Source organism: Giraffa tippelskirchi, chromosome X (genome assembly GCF_054371585.1).
Source record: "Giraffa tippelskirchi isolate mGirTip1 chromosome X, T2T-mGirTip1v1.2.pri, whole genome shotgun sequence".
NCBI lineage: Eukaryota > Metazoa > Chordata > Mammalia > Artiodactyla > Giraffidae > Giraffa > Giraffa tippelskirchi.
In genome coordinates, this window is record NC_137289.1 from 32,461,883 (window position 1) to 32,471,890 (window position 10,008).

The window sequence follows — 10,008 nt, forward strand, 5'->3', positions numbered from 1 at the left end:
TTTTCTGAAAATACCCCCAAAACGGCCTATAAAAAGTGTTCTTTTTTTCGGTTTTTAAATTTTTATTTCAAAAGCTTGGATAGCTTCAATATCCAGGTCGTGGCAAAATCAGGACACGTGTAAAATACCTTACAATACATTAGATTCCTGAAAGGTACCAAAAAGTACAGTAAAATTAACACTTCCATTATAGGAAATGTATGACACAAATAATATAATACTAAAAGGTGATAAAAAGGTGACACTGGTTTTCTAAGGTACAATTTACTCTTTACAACCAGGGTCCACAGGTCCAGGCTGCAGAGCGGCAGCAGGAAGCAGACCCTCCAATCTGGTTCTGGGTAACCCGGTAATAAAAATCAGCCCATAATGCTGCTCTGGCCTCTTGAGATACCACATGCTGCCTAAACAACTAGAGCTCTGGAAATATTAAACAGGAGAGTGATTTCCAGCGAGGAAATTTTAAATAAGATGCACATGGGATAGAAAGTTTGCCAAGTTAAATTTGGTATATAATCGTGTTCACTTGATACCGAAACAAAGCGTGTGTGGTCAGTCAGGCACTCCTGCTGAAGCCTCAGTATGGCTTGTAGTTATTCTGATGGCCACCGCGTCGCTGGCTCTTCCCGTAATTTGTACTACCCTGACCTCCACTTCCGCCGTCGCCACCACTGCCTCGGTTCCCTCGATTGCGATTCCCACGACCCCCAGAGCCATGCTGCTGCTGTTGATAAACCTCTTTGGGCTGAGCCACCTTGATTTCACACTTACTTCCACTGATGGTGTGCAACTTTTTCTCCAGAACTTTCTTCACAGGTTCTTCTTCTTTAAAGGTGATGAAAACAAAGCCTCGTCTTTTGTTCGACTTTGGATCCATTGGAAGCTCAATGGCTTCAATCTCCCCAAACTCGCCGAAGTACTCCCTTATCTTCTCCTCAGTGGCTTCAGGATTCAGACCCCCTACAAAAATTTTCTTTACTGGGTCTTTCTTGATGGCCATGGCTTTTTTGGGGTCAATGACACGGCCATCCAGCCTGTGCTCCTTCTGGTCTAGAACCTTCTCCACACTGGCTGCACCTTTGAAGAGGAGAAATCCAAACCCTCTTGACCAGCCAGTGTTGGGATCCATTTTTATTGTACAGCCAACAGTTCAGTTCAGTCGCTCAGTCGTGTCCGACTCTTTGCTACCCCGTGAGTTGCAGCACGCCAGGCCTATCTGTCCATCACCAACTCCCGGAGTCTACCCAAACCCATGTCCATCGAGTCGGTGATGGCATCCAACCATCTCATCCTCTGTCGTCCCCTTCTCCTCCCGCCCCCAATCCTACCCAGCATTAGGGTCTTTTCCAATGAGTCAACCCTTCGCATGAGGTGCCCAAAGTAATGGAGTTTCAGCTTCAACATCAGACCTTCCAATGAACACCCAGGATTGATCTCTTTTAGGATGGATTGATTAGATCTCCTTGCAGTCCAAGGGACTCTCAAGAGTCTTCTCCAACACCACAGTTCAAAAGCATCAATTCTTCGGCGCTCAGCTTTCTTCACCATCCAACTCTCACATCCATACATGACCACTGGCAAAACCATAGCCTTGACTAGACAGACTTTTGTTGGCAAAGTAATGTCTCTGCTTTTAAATATGCTATCTAGGTTGGCCATAACCTTCCTTCCAAGGAGTAAGCGTCTTTTAATTTCATGGCTGCAATCACCATCAGCAGTGATTTTCGAGCCCAAAAAAATAAAGTCTGACACTGTTTCCACTGTTTCCCCATCTATTTCCCATGAAGTGATGGGACCAGATGCCATGATCTTAGTTTTCTGAACGTAGAGCTTTAAGCCAACTTTTTCACTCTCCTCTTTGACCTTCATCAAGAGGCTCTTCAGTTCTTCTTCACTTTCTGCCGTAAGGGTGGTGTCATCCGCATATCTGAGGTTATTGATATTTCTCCCGGCAATCTTGATTCCAGCTTGTGTTTCTTCCAGCCCAGCGTTTCTCATGATGTACTCTGCATATAAGTTAAATAAGCAGGGTGACAATATACAGCCTTGACGGACTCTTTTTCCTATTTGGAACCAGTCTGTTGTTCCATGTCCAGTTCTAACTGTTGCTTCCTGACCTGCATACAGGTTTCTCAAGAGACAGGTCAGATGGTCTGGTATTCCCATCTCTTGAAGAATTTTCCACAGTTTATTGTGATCCACACAGTCAAAGGCTTTAGCATAGTCAATAAAGGAGAAATAGTTGTTTTTCTGGAACTCTTGCTTTTTCGATGATCCAGCGGATGTTGGCAATTTGATCTCTGGTTCCTCTGCCTTTTCTAAAACCAGCTTGAACATCTGGAAGTTCACGGTTCATGTATTGCTGAAGCCTGGCTTGGAGAATTTTAAGCATTACTTTACTAGCATGTGAGATGAGTGCAATTGTGCGGTAGTTTGAGCATTCTTTGGCATTGCCTTTCTTTGGGATTGGAACGAAGACTGACCTCTTCCAGTCCTGTGGCCACTGCTGAGTTTTCCAAATTTGCTGGCATAGTGAGTGCAGCACTTTCACAGCATCACCTTTGAGGATTTGAAATAGCTCAACTGGAATTCCATCACCTCCACTAGCTTTGTTGGTAGTGATGCTTCCTAAGGCCCGCTTGACTTCACATTCCAGGATGTCTGGCTCTAGGTGAGTGATCACACCATCGTAATCATCTGGGTCATGAAGGTCTTTTTTGTACCGTTCTTCTGTGTATTCTTGCCACCTCTTCTTAATATCTTCTGCTTCTGTTAGGTCCATACCATTTCTGTCCTTTATCGAGCCCATCTTTGCATGAAATGTTCCTTTGGTATCTCTAATTTTCTTGAAGAGATCTCTAGTCTTTCCCAATCTGTTGTTTTCCTCTCTTTCTTTTCACTGATCGCTGAGGAAGGCTTTCTTATCTCTCCTTGCTATTCTGTGGAACTCTGCATTCAGATCGGAATATCTTTCCTTTTCTCCTTTGCTTTTCGCTTCTCTTCTCTTCCAAGCTATCTGTAAGACCTCCTCAGACAGCCATTTTGCTTTTTTGCACTTCTTTTCCATGGGGATTTTCTTGATCCCTGTCTCCTGTACAATGTCACGAACCTCTGTCCATAGTTCATCAGGCACTCTGTCTATCAGGTCTAGACCCTTAAATCTATTTGTCACTTCCACTGTATACTCATAAGGGATTTGATCTAGGTCATACCTGAATGGTCTAGTGGTTTTCCCTGCTTTCTTCAATTTAAAGATTATTTTACCAAATTTGGAGAGGTTGTTGGTGTACAGCCAACAACCTCTCCAAATTTGGTAAAATAATCTTTTAGGTCCGTTTTGCTGGTATCCCAGCTCAGGCCACCAACGAACATTTTCCCCGCGTCCTCCTCATTCTTGCTGGCGCTGATCTGGTCGCCCTCAGCACCGTTCTGGTTGCCGGCCTGGGGCGCCGCGCTGCCGCCTCCAGCGCCCGCCGCGACGCCGGTCCCGGTCCCGGCCGGTGACTCGCCTTCAGGGGCAGCCTCATGTCCGTTCTCGGTGGCTCCGGTTGTCTCCATGGGCTGCTCTTCACCTGCTTCCCACATGCTAGGCCGAGGCGCGTGGCTCCTCGCCGCCAATGACGCCGCGGGGCCCGCTCGTCCCCACCCGCCGAGAAGGCACCGCGGGCTCGGCTGCGCTCACGCTCGCGCTGCCGGGCCTCTCCCCCGTCTACGGACGGAGCCGCTGCGACCTCGCGCTCTCCAATTCCGCCTCCGCAGCGACAGGAACCCACCGACTCTACAGCTCGCCCCGGCCGCGCGGTGCCGCCGCCTCCAGTGTTCTGTTTTCATTTATTCAGTTCATCCATCAGGCATTTGATGAAGTGTTCTTAAGATGCTATGAAAAACTTGAATCTGGCAGAGAAACACTTTAGAAAAACTGTCATAGAAAACAGGTCTTTCAAGAAAGGGGCTACAAAATGAATGCTGTAGACATGGGCCCTTGCCAGGCTAAACCAACCTAACACAAAGGAAGGCACAGGTGGAGGAGGCAAGGATGGCATGGGGGGCCTGGGTGTTTGGGGCTGCAGTGGCAGCAGAAGCACCCAATTCCAGTTGGACCCGAAAACAATGTGGCCCTATGGGGTCCATCCAGGATTAGGACGAGAGGGTGACCCATGGCCACAGGGGACATATGTCTGAGAATTACAGCCCTCTGATATCACCAACACTTGGCCCTCCCATTCGTAAGCCTTGAGCAGTTAAGAGAAAAACACAACATGCAAATCTATATGCTGGTGATGAAATGGAAGAAACTATTTTATTGCTAAAACCTCATAGGAAGGCTAATGCTGCATCCCTCCCTCCAGCCCATCCTTCATGTTGGTAGACTCTACGTGCCAAGCTCTGGTCTAGGCTTACTCTTTGCTCTTGTCCTCTCACTTTTAGTTGTCTTGGATTATTTTCCGGGTCCTACATGTAAGCCCGTTGGCGAACAGTACCGTGTCCTTGCTGTCAATGCTTTGCCTGGTAAAAGGGTAAAGAAATGTTAGTGCTCTAACAGCAGTCCAGCCGTTCTCTCCCTCCTGGCTATGGACAGTGTTACCCTGGTCTTTGAGGGGAGCTGAGCATGATAAAAACTCAACCCCTTTCAAAGTCATAGTGAGGGAAACAGCACCTATTTTAAAAGCCCATCTTCAGTCTGAACTAAATAAATAATAGGAAGGAACATGTTGGCTTTATAGACAGAACGATGACTGAGGGGATCTTTTATCCACCTAACCTCTTGAGAGTTAGAAAGGTGGTCTGGCAAGGGGGTTCAGGGGGCTTGTGACTTGTCTTACTGGGACATGAGAGTTGCTGAAGCTCTGGATACTGCCTTAATATTTTAGTCTTGAATGCTAAGGAAAGTTCACCTAACTAGGTTCAACTCCATTCCAACTCAGTTTCTTCCCAGCCAGTAATTTGGAGGGAAAGAGGCAGACCACCGTCATTTCTGCATACGCCAACCTGTCCCCACCCTCCAGCTTTTGTGGGCTCAGGACACTGTCAGCTGATTCGGTTCTACCCTCAGGTTCAGGATTCTAGATGGATGGTGATGTTGCCTGGAGTGGTGAAACACCGTAAGTCCTACAGCCCTTCTCCTCACCTAGGAGATCCCAACATCATCAAGTGTTCTAAGGCAGGAGAGTGGAACTAGGCGTTTTAGAACAAGGTCAACCACAGTGTGGCACCCCCGTGCTCACTGCAGCATTACTTGCAATAGCCAGATAAGGAAACAACCTCACTGTCTATCCACAGATGCAGGGACAAAGAACATGTGTATACAGGCACGGCTCGGAGATACTGTGAGTTTGGTTCCAGACCACAGCAGTGAAGCAAATAGCACTACAAAGTCATCCACACGAATTTCTTGTTTTCCCAATACATATAAATGTCATTTTTACACTGTATTTGTAGTCTATTAATTGTGCAAAATCATTATGTCTTAGAAAACAGCATAAATACCCTAATTTAAAACTACTGCTAAAAAACGTTAACCATCATCTGCGCCTTCAGCAAGGTGGAATATTTTTGCAGTAGTAAGAGATCACTGATCATAGATCACCATAACAAATATAACAATGATGAAAAAGCTTGAAATATTGCCAAAATTGCCAAAATGTGACAGAGGCAAGAAGTGAGCAAATGCTCTTGGACAAATGGCACCAGTACACTTGCTAGATACAAGGTGGCCACAAACCTCAATGTGTAAAAAACACATTATCTGCAAAGTGCAGTAAAGTCAAGCACAATAAGTGAAATATGCCTGTATATGCAGTGGAATACATCCAGCCACAAAAAAGAAATCTTGAATATGCTACAACATAGATGAACCTTGAGGGCATTATGCTAAGTGAAATAAGTCATAAAGATAGATACTGTATGACCTCACTATTACATGGACAACTATGAAAACAATCCGCCAAAAAATTTTAAAAGAAAAAACTCACACAAAAGAACAGATTGGTGGTTGCCGGAGGTGGGAGAAATGGTCAAGGGGTTCAAAGGTACAAACTTAAGTCACAGGGGGAATGTGTAATGTACAGTGTGGTAACTACAGTTAATAATATTTGTATTTTCTATTTGAAAGTTGTTAAGCGAGTAGCTATTAAAAGTTCTCATTATAAGAAAAATTTTGGTGTGGTGACGATGTTAACTAGACTTATTGTGATCATTTCAGAGTATATAAGATAACTGAATCACTGTGTTATACACCTGAAGCTAATGTATGTCAGTTCCATTCATTACAGTCGCTCAGGCGTGACCGACTTTTGTGACCCATGGACTGCAGCATGCCAGGCTACCCTGTCTATCACCAACTCCCGAAGCTTCCTCAAACTCAGTCCATTGAGTCGGTGATGCCATCCAACCATTTCATCCTCTGTCGTCTACTTCTCCTCCCTTCAATCTTTCCCATCATCAGGGTCTTTTCCAATGAGTCAGGTCTTCCCTTCAGGTGGCCAAAGTATTGGAGCTTCAGCTTCAACATCAGTCCTTCCAATGAATATTCAGTACTGATTTCCTTAGGATTCACTGGTTTGATCTCCTGGCACCCCAAGGGACTCTCAAGAGTCTTCTCCAACACCACAGTTCAAAAGGATTAATTCTTCTGCGCTCTGCTGTCTTTCTGGTCCAACTCTCACATCCATCCATGACTACTGGAAAAACCATAGCTTTGACTAGACGGATCTTTGTTGGCAAAGTAATGACTCTGCTTTTTATTTATTTATTTTTTTATTTTTTAATAAATTTATTTATTTTAGTTGGGGGCTAATTACTTTACAATATTGTAATAGTTTTTGCCATACATTGACATGAATCAGCCATGGGTTTACATGTGTTCCGCTTCCTGGACCCCCCACCCACATCCCTCCCCATCCCATCCCTCTGGGTCTTCCCATTTCCCCGGCCCTGAACCCTTGTCTCATGCATCGAACATGGAATGGTGTTCTGTTTCACATATGATAATATACATGATGACTCTACTTTTTAATATGCTGTCTAGGTTGGTCTTAGCTTTTCTTCCAAAGGAGCAATTGTCTTTTCATTTCATGGCTGCAGTCACCATCTGTAGTGATTCTGGAACCCTAGAAAATAATGTATGTCAATTGTACCTCAATAAAAAAAAAATTATTACAACTGTGGAGGTAGGGGTCACACGAAAGCCTTTTCCCAGGATGTCTGGCAACTATTAACAAAATCGTGTCAATTAAACCACACCATCCACTCAGCATCTTAGTTACTGGTGTTTACATTGCATTTAATCATTTTGGAAGTTTCTAGACTATAAATCCTGACAGTATAGCCTCCTCTGCTTTCCTGACTCCTCATTTTTGCTCTGTAATTTTAGGATTTAGGATCCTTCCTCTACATGAGTACATAAAGAAGACCAGTGTAATAGAGCTCGTTTTGAAACAAAGTGTTAGTCGCTCAGTCGTGTCCAAATCTTTGCAATGTCGTGGACTGTAGCCCACCAGGGTCCTCCGTCCATGGAACTTTTTAGGCAAGAATAGTGGAGTGGGGTGCCATTTCCTCCTCCAGGGCATCTTCCCAACCCAGGGATTGAACCCAGGACTCCTGCGTTGCACGAAGATTCTTTAGCTTGTGATCCAACAGGAAAGCCCAATTGAGCTCATTTTCAGTTCAGTTCATTCGCTTAGTTGTGTCCAACTCCTTGCGACCCCATGGACTGCAGCACACCAGGCTGGGAGAATTCAAACGGACCAGTGTACCTCCCCAACAACAAAATGTACCTCCCTAAACAACCAGAGCCCACAGTGGGCTATTGGGCCAGCATTAGGTCTCTATTCCCAGGAGTAGTTACAGAAAGCAAGTCTATTATATTTGCAAAAGAGAAAGGGAAAAGCACATATTAAGTGTTTCTTCTTGGGAGTTCCCTGGTGGTCTAGTGGCTAGGATTCTGATCTTTCACTGCCATGACCCAATTTCAATACCTGGTCAGGGAACTGAGATCATGAAAAGCACAAAGTGTAGACCAAAAAAACCCCCAAAACCAACAGTAACAAAAAATCAATTTCTTCTCATCAGTAGAAATAATCATCTGTAACTATGTGGTGATGGACGTTAACTACACTTGTGGTAATCATTTTGTAATGTATGCAAATAACAAATATTATGTTCTACACCTGAAACTAATGTATGTCAGTTATACCTCAATTAAAAAAAAAAAAAAAACAGAAAAGGAGGTTCTTGGGTATTCATGCTGTAGCTTGGAAATAGATGAGAACATTTTCTCATTTCCCTTGTTTCTTGTGGCTCTTTCGCCCTTCAGAAGTCCACTAACAGACCACTATGTAAACCAGGTGAAGCAAGTCACCAAAACGTCAGGTTTTCTTTCCCTGTGAGCTTCCTTTGCCTGTGTGACAGAGCAGAGGCCTGGGCTTCCCAAGCCCTGGCCAGACCTGACTGTGAGCCCAGCCTCCGGCCTTAGGCTCCCAGCCCTGCTTTCTAGACCCTTCACCTCAGCCCCAACCAGGTCTGCAGCCCAGGTCCATCACAACCCTCACACAGAGTTTCTGCAGCAAAGGTAATGAAAAACCTTTCCTGATTTTTCCTCCTATCAATGCTTCTTTGATACAACTTAAGGTTTTCTATGGTCTCAGGTATTCACCTCTTGATCCCATGACCTAGAAATAAGTCATCACTGCTGCTGCTGCTGCTGCTGCTAAGTCGCTTTAGTCGTGGCCGACTCTGTGCGGCCCCGCAGATGGAAGCCCACCAGGCTCCCCCGTCCCTGGGATTCTCCAGGCAAGAACACTGGAGTGGGTTGCCATTTCCTTCTCCAATGCGTGAAAGTGAAAAGTGAAAGTGAGGTCGCTCAGTCATGTCCGACTCTCAGCGACCCCATGGACTGCAGCCTACCAGGCTCCACCGTCCATGGGATTTTCCAGGCAAGAGTACTGGAGTGGGGTGCCATTGCCTTCTCTGAAATCATCACTAGAGGAAATGAAAAAGTACTTCAGATTAACACAGGTCCAAATCTACCCTGAATTGACAGCTACCCCACCATCACCAGACAAATTCCACAAAACCCACTTGTTCCTAAATTGTACGAAATGCAAAAGTACTTCAGATTAACACAGGTCCAAATCTACCCTGCATTGAGAGCTACCCCACCATCACCAAACAAATTCCACAAAACCCACTTGTTCCTAAATTGTACCACAAAAAGTGGTTTAAAAAAATCCTTAGATTAGAAATTCCTCAAGAGAATATTCACTTATGCCTTTGATAGTTTCATAACATTGAATCTGTGTGATATCTTCAAGGCATATTTTGACTATATATTAAAATTCTCATTTTTTACCCTTTTTCGGTCACTGGAGTTTTGTCCGTAATTGTTCATTTTTGGTTTTGTTTTTATTGACAAGTTTAGGGCTGCCGCTCCCTGCCTTGCATTACCACATGCTGAAAAACAACAGCAGGACATGGACTTGAAGCTTTCAACCCCATTCATCTGAGTGCAACTAAGCATGCTAGTTACTCCTATAGTGTGTTCTCTGAACCAATTACTCCCTTGTACCAATGCTCAAATAGTCACAAAATCACGCATTTTACCTCAGAGATTATGCTTGGTTTTGAATATTTGAAATAGTACAATTGAACCCTCTTATAACCCAGCTCCTCAGTGCATTAAGTACTTTAAGGTCATATTGAGTCCCAATATGAACTCAGAAGATAGAAGTATTGCTTTCAGGAGGGCTAACTTCCTCCCTAATGGATATTTGTGTGAGGAGGACCTGAACTTTATTGGAAGAGACTGTATCTATATATATATATATTCAGATAGATAAGTTACCACAGGTGTAGGAAAAGTGGCTCTATTGTTTTTCCTTTGGGAACTATGTTCTCACTGCTAAAGGGCTATTTCCATAAGCTTGAATTTGCTGATCCCATTTACTATCCCTTAGGGGCTTCCCTAGTGGCTCAGCTGGTAAAGAATCCGCCTGCAATGCAGGAGACCTG

General features: G+C 44.5%; 1 pseudogene; it reads right to left on the minus strand.

Annotated features, from left to right (window-relative positions):
• Positions 1–516: 516 nt before the first annotated feature.
• On the minus strand, positions 517–3,585 carry LOC145536028 (heterogeneous nuclear ribonucleoprotein A/B-like; annotated as a pseudogene).
• Between the last annotated feature and the right edge of the window lie 6,423 nt (positions 3,586–10,008).